This window comes from Trachemys scripta, chromosome 2 (assembly GCF_013100865.1).
Source record: "Trachemys scripta elegans isolate TJP31775 chromosome 2, CAS_Tse_1.0, whole genome shotgun sequence".
Taxonomy (NCBI): Eukaryota; Metazoa; Chordata; order Testudines; family Emydidae; genus Trachemys; species Trachemys scripta.
In genome coordinates this window covers 42,630,074-42,643,737 of record NC_048299.1, presented here as the reverse complement: position 1 = coordinate 42,643,737, position 13,664 = coordinate 42,630,074, and the positions used below count along the sequence as shown (strand labels likewise).

General features: G+C 41.7%; 1 protein-coding gene across 1 annotated transcript in view; it reads right to left on the bottom strand.

Annotated features, from left to right (window-relative positions):
- The window catches only part of CDK14 (cyclin dependent kinase 14), a 472,950-nt gene that overhangs the window by 395,136 nt on the left and 64,150 nt on the right, over nt 1–13,664 (bottom strand). The window lies entirely within an intron of this gene.

Here is a 13,664-nt window from a genome sequence, read left to right as displayed (position 1 = left end):
AAATCTATAAAATCAATGTTGGTATCAATATACCCAGGTATTTCTAGGGCCTCTATCACCACAGTGTCTGAGCACCTTGCTAACATTAATGAATTTACCCTCACAATATATCTATGAGATAGGGAAGTATGATCTCTCTCACACACACAAATGGGAAACTGAGGCCAGCTATTTACTTTTTTCAAAGATCTCTCAGCACGGGAACTGTGTAGCAGAGCAGGAACAAAAGCCAGATCTCCTGAGTTCCAGTCCAGTGCTTTCAACACAAAACCAAAGATTTGATGTTTCTATTTAGCCCTGGCCTTCTACACAAATTATATTAAACTGTTTGATTTGATGAGCTCCAGTAACAGCAATTCCTTCACTTACTCCATAATGTGTTTCACTCAATGGAATGAATGTCCTTAGGCTTTTAACGTTTTCTAATAAACAGTCTGAATTTTCCTTGGTTTAACATTAGCTTCAGACCATTATTACTAAAAAATATTTCTAGTAAATACACATTTCAGACCATATTTATACCTCCATATGCTTAGCATTTCTTCCCCCTTCCTTTCAACCTCCCACACAAAAGCCCCTTTTCTTTCACCCACTGCTTATTATTTAAGATTGTTTGTAAAAAGGGAGCATAGGAGACATAGTTGCATTCAAATACTTTAACAAATTATTTTATCTTACTAAATGCTGAATTGCAACTGATCAAGAAGTAGTCATTGCTATAGAAACATTTCCAATACATTAAATCCTAAGAATTCATTTATGCTACAATTTTAGAACACTTAAGAGCAAATGTATCATAATACTCTCAGATAGCTCTCAAAGAAATGTAATCATCTTATGCCAATGCTTGGTCATTTTTCAATAGCAACTATACTGTGGCCTGCCTGTATTTCTGCTATAACCCGACTCTTCAAGAGGTTTATAATTTAGCTGTAAAAAATTACATTGAAATTTTACACAATAATTCTGAGCCAGGAAATTTGTTTTTCATATGGGTATAGAAGAAGAGCATTATGGTTAATTGAAATTAGGTTTGTCTGCTTTGTTAGATCAGTAGGTGGGTGCATGCATGCATGCATGCACGCACACACACTATACCACTTGTTTTTTCAAAGATTTCTCTATTTGCTCAGGCAAAAAAGTGACCAACCCCTGCAGGCATCTAAAATGATATTTTAAAAAACAACTGACAACATCAAGATGTAATGGCCATCTGCCTTTGAACAGACACATACAACCCATATAAGTCTATGGAACTATATTACAAATTAACACAGTACTTCCTATATGCTCTTAATTAACTATTCACTTCTCTATAGTAAAATAGATTACAATACGTAACACTTTTTGTGTTGCCATTGTATCGTCTGAATGGGTCTGTAGCAGCATGTAATGCAGTTTTAAGGTTGGCAACACATCTGGGACTTGGAATCTAATGTGTTTAAGTATTGCAAACCTGTACCTAATCACAGAGCATGATTCAAATTGGAAATGTGACTTTTCTTCCTTTTGTCCATTTAAATTAGATGTCAAAGATACTTTTATCATTATTTGTATTTATTTCTATTTGTGCTTTGAATCTCTGAGGAAAGCACCAAGCACTCCTCATCCTCCTAAAATGCTCAACACTGGATCAAAACAACAACAGTGAAATGGTGTCAGATGTCTATCTTAACCCTGATGAACTGCAAACTGCAGATGAAAGACCTCAACCGTATAGTGACTGATTTGAACGTAGGTATTGTGTCATGATTAGTAATGACGGTCAGAACAGTAACTTTTAATATATTGTCTTCAGTCACAAAGAACTGGCAATAGGGGCGATGATTAATACACCCAATTGATTTACAAAGTGTAATGGTGTCTGAGAGGAAGACAAATAGAAACTCATCCCATTTGACTTCAGGGTCTCATCTGACTCGTAATTGAGATCATCACTCCTATTCTTATTGCAGCACTTTATATCACCAACACACTAGTTCCATAGATTTTATGCATGTAAGCACAAGTGTAAGAAACAGATATATTGATTTGAGGGGTGGGGTGCTACTAGCACAAAATATTTTAAGCGAGGTGGTAGCAACACAACCTTGGTGAGAAAGTTTACCGCAGACAGAGAGCATATGAATAGCAATAACTAAGCCAAACCCGTAATGAATATTCTAGTCATCTTCAGTAAGAGATATATCAGACATTAGCCTCTTGCCTGCGTTTTGACCAAACACATATACCTTCATGTTCAGCACAGTGTTAATTTTAAACCAGTAAGAATTTAAACCTGTACAGGGGTCCACTATGTGCAGCAAATGTCTGGCATCTTCAAGAGTGGGGAGATTATAAAAGAATGCTCTATTTTTTAGCACCCACTTCCACACTACTTTATACGTAGCTACAGCTAAAGCATTCCAAGAACAAAAGTATAAATATACATTTTCTAGATCCTCAAAATAGTTTCCACAACACATTATGTGTATTGTATAACACACTACTCCCTTCCCATTGATAAAAGTAAAAAAAAAAAAAAAATCCCTGATATTCCCATAAAATTGTAGCTTAATACAACTCACAGTCTATCACATTTTTTTAAGGCTTCTAATTGATTTTGGTGTACTCCATCTACTATTGGCCAAAGCCCACACACTTGAGAGGTATTCTCAGCCTTTTGAGCACACTTGTATACAGTTTAGGGACAATACCCACCCTGTAGCGTACAGAAGAATCTATGAAAAGGATTAGCTACCAATCCATCTATTGAGGAGCGACATTTAAGAGTGCATTTACATTTTGATTGTTTGATTTCTATTGTTGAGTGCATTAAGCTGAATTCTCCCCCCACCCCATTTGAATGGTAAAAGAAAAGGAAGTAACCCACTAAATATCATAATCAGAATACTGCCATTGGAATATACGCACAGTGGAGTACTGTCTTATCATAGTTTCAAAGGAACAACTCTTAGAATGGGGGTGGGAGGGGGTTGTCTCCAGAAATACTAACTTCCTTGAGATGCTTCTTTCAAAGATTTCCTAGAATGAGCAAGGACAATCAAAGGACTAGTTACTCATCTTGTGCAGTAACTGGAGTTCTTCAAGATGGGTGTTGCTACATGTGCTCCACTTCAGGTGTGCATGCACTCCATGCGGCTTCCACTGAAGGTTTTTTTTTATTTGCCCCATTCTCAGTTCCTTCTCCACCACAAAGTCCCACCGAAGAAACTCTGAAGCAGAGGGAAAGGAAGGCAGGTAGTGAAGAACCCATAAGGACACATCTCAAAGAACTCCAGTTACTGCACAAGGTGAATAACCTCTCAGTCTTCTTCAAGAAATGTCTCTATGGGTGCTCCACTTCAGAGCTGTGTGCAAGACTGAAGACAAGACTGCATTCCCAAGCATAGCATCCAATTTAAAAGAATGGACGACTACATAACGTTGGAGAAGATACATATTGAAGTCCAATTTGCAGCCTTGCAAATCTCCACAACCTCGCTATGTTTGAGTAATGCCATAGAGGCTGAGAAAGCCACCGTGGAATGAGCTAACACCCTAGGAAGAAGTTGTATAATCGGCAGATTCATATCAGAAAATAATACATGCAGAAATCCACCTGGACAATTCCTGAGTAGAGTTTGTGGACCTTCTGGGTGTGTCAACAATTGACATGAACAGTCTGGGAGACTTCCTAAATGGCTTGGTTCTTTCTAGATTGAAGGCTAATGCCATCCTTATGTCCAAGGTATACAAGACAGCCTCCTTCCCTGGTCTGATGTGGTTTCGGGGAAAAAGATTGGGAGGTGGATGACTTGACTGATGTGAAATGAAGGCAACACGTCAGGTAAGAATTTAGAATGTGGATATAACAAAATCTTGTCCTTGAAGAATACTGTAAAGAGGGGCTTTAATGGCAGACTCTTTATTTCCCCAACTCTACAGGCAGAGATGATGGCTACCAAGGAGGCCGTTTTCATGGACAGGTTAAGGAAGGAACAGGTAGACGGTTTGAAAGGAGGTCTCATAGGACACTTAAATACTACATTTAGATTCCGAACAACAATGGGTTATTTAGTCTGAGGGAAAAAATTTCTCAACCTCTTGATATCTCACTGTCAAGGGATAAGTGCACACTGAGAATCCCTTAAGTGAGGAATTAAAGTCAGTTATAGCTGCCAAGGGAACTCTAATAGAACTCTCAGATAATCCTGACTTTTTCCAATTCCAGAAGGTAGTCATGAACATCTTAGAAGGAAGAACGAAAGGACGAGAGAGATTGCTGGTAACACCAATGGGTGGATCTCTTCCATTTCTGGCGATAAGTATTCCCTGTGGATCCTTTGCTACTGTGTAACAGGAAGTCTATTTCCACAAACCATCAGGGAGCCAAGTCTTGAGGCGAAGAATTCCCAGTTTGGGATGGAGAGTCTGACTGGCATCTAGAAGATGGGGAATGGACAGAAGACTGGTGGCCTGACAAAAGCAAGGCGAATCAGATAAGGGTACCAAGTCTGTCTGGAGCAACCTAGAACTATTAGCATGACCTTGGCTTTTTCTTCTTTGATATTGTTCATCACTTTTAATACTAAAGCCATTAGAGAGAATGCATACAGAGGGTCCCTCATCCACAGAACAAGGAAGGCAAATCCCAGTGAGTAAGAGTTCACCACCACGCCTCAGACAAAACTGTCTGCATTTCCTGTTGGTGACAGTGGTGAAAATAACTACCTCTGGAAGTGCCCAGGTCAGAAAAATGTGATTGAGAGTCTGGGAATGTAACTCCCACTCCTAATCTTGGCAGAAGCATTGGCTGTGGTGTCTTGTATGCCTGGAAGGTAACTGCTGAAATGAGCAGTCCATAGCTTTATCACTTTGACACAAAGAAAAAGGGATCTTTGTCTCCCTCCCCCCCACCATTGTCAATTCATGTAAAACATACAAGCTATGCTATCAGACATTATATTGGGAGATTTGTCTCTGATTACTGGGAGAAAGTGAATACAGGCATTCTTGGCTGCCCTCTGCTCCAAAAGTTTGATGTGCAAACTAGCTTGTTAGATAGACCATCTGCCTTGAATGATAAGTGTCTCTAGATGCTCCCAATTCAACAAAAATGTATGTTATTATGGTGATAGCTGGAGCAGGCTGGATAACTAGGACACCTGTACAGATGATATGAGGGTCCTTCCACCAATTCAGGGAGTCTCACACTTGTCGAGGGAGTGACACCAATCTGTCCAGACTCTGTTGGTTCAGAGAAAATTTTCCTGAGCCACCCCTGGAAGCAGCAAAGGCATAACCTTGCATGATGTGTTACAAAGCTATGCACTGCCATATGTCCCAAGAGTTGAAGACAATTCCTTGCCGAAGTCTGGAGGCTTTTTTTAATTTTTGCAATGAGGTTTGATAGAGTTATAAGCCTATTCATGGGAAGGTAAGCTCTGGCTGTTGCTTCATCTAAGGATGCCCCTATTAATTTTATTCTTTGTACTGTAGAGACCCGTTTACGCACAAATCCGCTTAATGCGCGGTAGCGCCATGCCTCCCAGTGGTACCTATTTAACATGCGAGACTCGTTAACACACAGTACAGGAACTTGCTACGCAGCGCTACAGATTTGTTCACTAACTCACTGCTTCAGAAATCGACAGAAAGTGCGGAGCGGAAACATGTTGTACGTCTTTACCGCTGACAGGGGGCGGGGAGAGAGAAGGGGCAGCAACGTTAAAGCACTGCCGCGGCAGCGCTTTAAGGATGGCCCATTGCCGCGGCAGCGCTTTAACATTGCTGCTCTCCCCCCCGCCCCCAGGGACCCTACCAGCAGGGCCACCGACGGGGGAGGTAAAAAGGGCAGGGACATTAAAGCGCTGCCGCCGCCGAAGCGGGGGGTGGGGAAGCAATGTTAAAGTGCTGTCTCAGCAAAGGAACCTGCAGTGATTTATGGTCCCTGCCCCTTTTGCCCCCCCCTCGGCCGCCGATGGGTGGGGGGGGTAAAGGGAGCAGCTGCTCCGGGGCCAGCGATTATAAAGGGCCCGGGGCTCCGGACGCTACTACCGCAGCAGTGGTGTCCAGAGCCCCAGGCCCTTGAAATCGCAACGGGAACTCTGGGCGGCGTGGACCAGGTGGCCTGGAAGGGCTGGCTGGGGGATGCTGACCCCTAGCCCTGCCCCTTCTGCCTAAGGCCCCGCCCCATACTGGTTAAGTGTCCTAAGTTACTACTACCCAGGGGTTAAAATAATAATGTTTTTATTAGATTACACATTTGAATTTATATTCTTGCAAAGCGCCGTTAACAGATAGGCTGCAGTATTTGGGAAGCTGTGAATATGCATGTAACCCTAGATAATTATACATGTATATATAGATATCTTAAAATATTTCAGCATGGCCCTCTTAATCCGCGGTCCTGACGGCTTGACACCCGACATCCATGTGTAAATGGGTCTGTACTGTACAGGAATCAACATGAACTTCTCAATGTTGATCTGGAAACCTAACCTGAGGAAAAGAATCTTGTCCTTGATTTCCCAATCATCGAAGTATGATCAAACTTATCACATTTTGATGAAGATACACAAACCACTGCCAAAACCTACTCAGAGCAAAGGAAAAACTGAACAGCGGTACCCATTACTAGAAGTGGTTTTAGCCAACCAAAAAATCAAATTAATCTGGTGAGATGATTGAATCACAATATGGAAATACACATCCTGAAGGCTGAGGGCTGAAAAACAATCCCCTGGATCCAACAGTAGTGTTACAGCTGCAAGAATCACCATCCTGAAATTTTGCACTTTCACGATGTTGTTTAGGAGTCAGAGTTAGAATAGGTCTCCACCCTCCATTCTTTTTTGGAACCAGGACATATTCAGAGTAAAAACCCTTCCCCCTGTGCCAAACAGGAACTGGTGCTATGGCTCCTAAGTGTAGAAGGGAGTCAATTTCCTGTCTCAGCGAGTATTTGAGAAGGGTCCCTAAAGAGGAGTGGGGGAACAGGGTGGGGTGGGGCAAGAGAGATAAAATGATGGGAGTAACCCAATGTTATAACCTCCGACTTCAATTTGTCATATGTAATATGCTCCCACACCTCTTGAAAATGAGAAACGGAGGGAAGGAAGGAAGGCAGGTAAGCTGTTGCAGCTGTAGATATGAAATACAGGCTTGTTCCAGGATCCCTCAACCTATCTGTCAAAATTGATGTTTTGATGAGGATGGTTGAGTAATTGAATCAGATGTAGTGGTTAGTCTCTTTCATTGAAATCTTGTTTTTTTTCTAGACTGCTCAGTAGGTCTTCGGAAACCAGAAAACTGGATGGGACGGGATCTATTATAGCTTTGTTTGCAAGTGTATATGTCCCAAGAGATTGCAAGGGGCCCTGGAGTCTTTCAAAATGTGCAGTGATTCATCAGTAGTCTCAATAAAGAGTTTCAAACCATCAAAGATACTTTGGACTTCCCTAAGGAACCCACAGAGCCTGAGCCAGGATGCCCAAGGCATGACAAGTGCTGTGGAAATGGAGAAAGCTCCAGTGTCAGCAGCATCTAGGGTGGCTCGTAAAGGAATTCTAGCTAGCAGCTTACCTTTGGCTAGGATGTTCTGCTGGAAGGTAGGTGTTCAATAAACGAGCTGAATTTGGAATAACTGGTTTGATTGGATTTCGCCACAAGACCTTGGTAATTTGTAGGGTGACCATATTTACCTATGCCGAATACGAGACACCTGGTAAAATTACTCGTATTCAAGCAAGTTCAACAGCAGTTAATCAGAACTATGCTGTACAAACATTCAAATTAACATCAAGTTGACTGAGCCCCTATTAGAGAGAAATACTGCGTAGTCGGATTCTTTTTATTTACCTTCTTATCTTTAAGGCTTTAGGGTTCACATGGGGGAGGGGTAACACACTCCCCTATCCCCCCCAAAACACACGCGTGGAGAGGCGACACACATACTCCCATACACCTCTCTCACACTGGGGGGGGGGAGAGGGGGAAGCGGGCGGTGACTGACCGACCCTCTGCCCACCATGCCAGGCTGGGTCCCCGGGATGGACCTGCCTCTCGTAGAACCTGGCGCCACATCTTCCAAAGGCAACACATGGGGGAGGGAGGGCAAAGAGGGTCACATGCCCCCTCCCCCCGTAAGATTTCCTCCAGGGTTCACACCAGAATGCGGCCAGCAGCACCTTTCTGGCACTGTGTGGGAGAGAAGGGATAGGAGCTGCTTCCAGCCGCAGGGGAGGAGGATGGAGGGAAGGAATGACCTGGCCTACGTCTTTTCAGAGCTCATCTCTTCCCACCCCTCAACCCTCGTGTGGCTGGAAGCAGCTTGTCCCTTCCTGCCCGTACAGCGTCAAAAGGTAGCTAACACCTCTAGGCTGCGGATGACCACTGACATAACCGAGCTGCCTCCTGTCCCCTGGCTACAGCGCGGGCAGGAAGGGGTTAAGCCCTAAGGATGCATTGTGCACCAGGGCCCAGGGAACCTGACTGCAGGGGCATCAACAAACCAGGCCAGAGAGGTGACTCAGCAGGGGAGGGTGCCTAGAGGATGGAGCAGCCCTGTACACCCTGGGGGCAAGACCCAGGGCAGGGCAGGTGAAGAGCGTGCTAAGCCCCAGGCCTGGGGGCTGCTGTGGAGCCTGCGGGTTCAGAAAATGAACAGGCTGGAAATTGCTTCCCCCCACCACCACTCCAGAGCTTAGCTGAACGGCAGAGAGGCTTCCCCATGCCAGCGCTGTGCGGGGCTTTGGCACATGCAGGGCTTGGCTCCTCCTGGCAAGTGTTCCAGGCCAGAGGGTCTTGGGCTTTCCCAGGGCACCAGCCCAGCCGGGGGCAGTGGGGGAAATGAAGGAGCCTGCATGCCACCAGCTTTTCCCACCCACTTCCGTCGTCAGCCACTAGACCCTGCCCCTCACCGCTGGTGGGTGGGGGGCTGGCGAGCAGGAATCCAGCCAACAGGAGGACCCACCAATACTGCTGGGGTGGAAGAGACAAAAAATACAGGACAATTTGCTTGCTTTTAAGAAAAAGTCAGGACATCTGCAGGAGGACTTAAATACAAGACTGTCCCTTTAAAAACAGGATGTTTGGTCACCCTACCTTTCATGGAGAATTTCTGGGCTTTGTTCCAAATTGGAATGAAAATTAATTTTGAAGTATGAAACTCCTCCATGAAATGGAATTACCTTTCTGTGCCCAAATCTACTAGTTTTTACAAAACAAGCCCATATTTTTGAAAAAGCTTTACACTTGACATTTTTGGACACTATCATTCTACATTATAATTAAGGCACAAAATTTATATGCACAAATACTTGATGGCAACAATTATTGTAAATGCCAAGCAACACTGTTCAAAAATTACCCGTATAAGTTATTTGCACAGGCACTAATGGTGGCTGAACTGGGGACCTTTTTTGAAAATCTGGTCTGAAATCAACTTGTTTTAAAATGTGAATTAAAATCAGAAAAAAAAAAAAAACTGTGCCTCATCCAGTGATGTCAAAGTAGAGCTGGTCCATAGTTTTCCAACTGAACAATATGGTTTTGTCTAACCCAAGTTTTTTCATGGAGAAATGTCAGACTAATTTTTTTTAATTGGAATTTTCTCCAGAAAATTTTGTAACAAATATTTTATTGTTAACTAGATATTTTGATTTATGTCAATTCAAAACTAAAATTTTAATTTCCAGATTTTCCTCAGGAAAATTCAAATTTTGGAACCAAAATTATTTTGGGCAGATTTTGTTGTTTGACATTTTTCCTGTCAGAAATTTCAGTTTACCAACCAACTCATGTGTAAGGTTTTGCTGATAACTGATTTTCATTTATAAAAAAAATAAATAAATAAAAAACACTTAAGGTTTCCAACTAAAACCCCAGAACTAAATATAAGGAACAAGGTTTAGAGGCATCTTTTGCTAAATAAATGTACTGTAACCTCCCATTTCTCATCCAAACAAACCACCACTTGCAGCCAAACAAGAAAAACTATTCCAAAGACAAAGAATTAATGGGTTTTCCTCCTTCAGGAAAAGGATTCAGTACAAACAGGATTATGTAGATACATTCTTCTAGAATTTTTATTTTAAATAATTTCTTTTTATAACCAGCAAAACAAAAGGATCCAAACTGGGGCAAAAAGATCATTTAAAAACTTACAGAAGCTCCAATATGGTGCTTGACACATTATCCTACCAAAGGAAGAAGTTTTTCTATAGATTGTCCAGCACAATAAGCTGAACAATTTCACATGAATCATCTTCATAAAACAGAATGGAGTGGAATAAAGAGTGAAATTACTGTGTTACCAGACTTAGTTCCATTTATAATATTAACACTTTTGACATTATGAAGCATAGTCAAATGTAGAATTAGTTGGAGTGCTCTATGATTCTGTGTGAAGTAATCTTAATTAAGTTATCCTGAGTACATTGAAGGAGAGAGCTATTAGGGGAAAAGAAAAATCAAACCTTTGTAGGATTGTAATATGAAATGACTTTGGTTGCAACTTAATTAGCTGTACAAAAACACAGCTCTGACACTGATCGACAACTACCTAGCTATTCCATGAAGCCAGGAGGCGGCACTGAGGCTCCAACAAAGGACAATCAGTGAAACGAGACAACAATAGGTTGAATCAACTATCACACATACACTTGAGGGGTCTGATCCATAAGCAACCATGCTTTCAGCATCCCACATATAATACCTACCCTGCCCCACCTTCCATGGGCACTTTCAAGCTGTAACTCTATGAATGGGACTCTTCTCCAAACCTCCCAAATGAGTGCATCATTTTGAAGGCAAACACCGAATCGCTGTTCTTCTGATATAGGCATGGATTATCCTCCACGAGGACATACAGTTGAGATGATGCACAACGATTCACATGTGTGACATATGTTGAACACAAGAAGCTAGGTCTTCGTTTCTTTCCACTGATTTAATTAAGTGGATATGACAGTGGGTTTAGATGGCATTATGTGGTCTGCACTTCAAATCATCTGTACAAAAGAACCCAGCCACAGGAGTTGTGGTTTGCCTGCAAAAATCCTTCAAAGTTACCTTACCTGTTTTATATAATGTTCTTTAAAATCATGTTTTCTATTTAACCTTGTAGAAAATGAAAGCTCAGATATAAATCCATGAACAAATTTTGATCACTTTCTTTGATCTGATTGACTATGAACATGAAACAGAGCAAGGTCAGGAGAATAAAGAAAAATGCAGCACCTTCCCTGTGCCTTGCACTTTCCAGTCATTTCCTTTGTGCCTGTTTTATTTCCACGGTTTACTATGTTCAGGGCTTGAAATTATGCAATCATCTCCCTCTAGAAATACAATGAATGGAAGGCAAATTATATAAATAAAGTTTTTCTTCCCTAAGACACCTCTGCATGCCTTGTTTTCTCTTTATCCCCTCCCTTTTTTTAAATATTCTCCCCATTTTTCCAGTCTCCCTTTTTTTCTTTATTTCCATCTCTGTGACTGAAAGCACCCATATTCACACCCTAAACATTATTATAATAATCTCTGTGCAAAATATACCTTGTGAGGTATTTAAAAAAAAACTGATACATTACAAGAATAATTATTATATACAAAATGCATATTAAGAGTTATGAACATAAACTGAAATTACAACAGTGCGTTTATCAGACAATTCTGATGGGGGCGGGGGGTAAACTGATTCCTCAAAGACAAAGGACAAGATGACTCCTCTAGCCAGGTGTCAAAGTTGATTTTGTTGACCTGTCAAGTGGCCATTCTTTGGCAACGAAGTGGGGGGCAGGAACAGATCCATCTGCATTTTAGCCAACAATAACATGGAAACACTTTCACCATGAGACCCCAGGTCTCCTTCCTCACATCTGGCATCAATTTTATCTATGTGTAACCCTCAGAAAAATGCCTTTCAAATGGTGACTGGACTATAGAAGTGAGGGGGAGATCCTGACCGGAGACTTTGGTCAGCCATGTTGCTCGGAACCTGTGGTAAGGATTTTAACTTGAACTAAGTCTAGATTGTTAAGTTTGAACTGCTAGAAAGTGTTTTATCTTTATTTCTCTTGTTACCATTTCTGAGTTTAATACCTTATACTTGTATTCACTTAAAATCTCTCTGTTAAACTTGTTTTATTTTTAATCTAAATTAATCCAGTGTTGTGTTTAAACTGAACTGTTTGCTAACTCCAGATAAAAATAGCAAACTGGTGAATATTAACCCTTTACAGGGGCAACAGACCTTTAATCTCTGAACAGTGCAGAATACACATTTTTGGGAAAACTCAGGACTAGCTAGAATCATTCTGGCTCATCTGTGTGTTAGTATTGTTAACATAGGTATTAGAGTAATAAGAATGTATTTAGTGTTTAGACTTTATTGCATGCTTGTGAGTTGCTGCGTGCGTTAACCTCACTTATAACATCTGTATACTATATTGTAAGGTAATACTTGAGTATTATTATCGTAAGCCTGTGTAACTATGTAAATCACCAGACAGGAGAGAGGCATTAACTAGTATGCAGTGCCGATCTGCAACCAAAGGGGTTAAGTCCTGCCCAACAGAAAAACTCTATTGACATCAGATAGACTATTGTGGAACATTAAAGTGGACAAAAGACTTTGTTGTTCTGCTCTTTTCCCCCATGAAGATGAGTTATGCAAGTGAATTCCTCCCATCAGCTGAGTTTGCAGCTCAGAGGACATGGGAAGAGGGGAAACCCCTAAACAAAAAGAAACTGTCTTTATGCTGCTTGGACGCCAGGGTGCAAGGTTTCTAGGCATAAAGCAAGGGATCTCCAGCATCTTAGCTTTGGTTAGCCCTAGTCATATAGAGCTTGCTTATTATAGAAGTTTCTATTACCTTTTGAAACTTAGGGGGGAAGGGATAGCTCAGTGGTTTGAGCATTGGCCTGCTAAACCTAGGGTTGTGAGTTCAATCCTTGGGGGGGCCACTTGAGGATCTGGGGCAAAATCAGTACTTGGTCCTGCTAGTGAAGGCAGGGGACTGGACTCGATGACCTTTCAAGGTCCCTTCCAGTTCTAGGAGATAATAATAATAATAAAAAATGGAGATATCCTATTATTATTATTAAGATTGTAACTCAGTTGTGTATCTATGTTTACCTGCTTTAGCCTTGTAAATAACTCATTTCCTTATCCTATTTAATACTTCTGTACATTGTTTATTATAGGATTGGCTACAAGTGTTATTCTGGTGTGAGATCTAAGGTGCAAATGACTTGGGGTAAGTGACTGGTCCTTTGGGACTGGGGGTAATCTGAATAATGCTGTGATTCTTGGTGTAAGGGACCATCTGTCACAAAGATAGGCTCACCTGAGTAGTGAGACAGACTGGAGTACCCAAGGGGACTGTCTCTGACTCCATGTTAAGGCTGTTATAGTGCCTGAGGAGTTTAGACTTGGCAGTTGGTTGGTGAAGTATAGATTTGGGATTTTGTGGCCTGCTTCCTGAGGTTGGTACTCATGCTTTTGAGTCGCTGAAGACAGTGTGACAGAAGGCACCAATGTGATTCTTCTTGCCATATCAAAGATGAGGGTTAAAAAGCTAGCATCAGTCTCTTCTAATCAGTTAATAAGCAAGCTACAGAAGTACTGCTCTTAATCATTTAAACTAGCCAAATGTTTACATTCATGGGCGACTCACAGG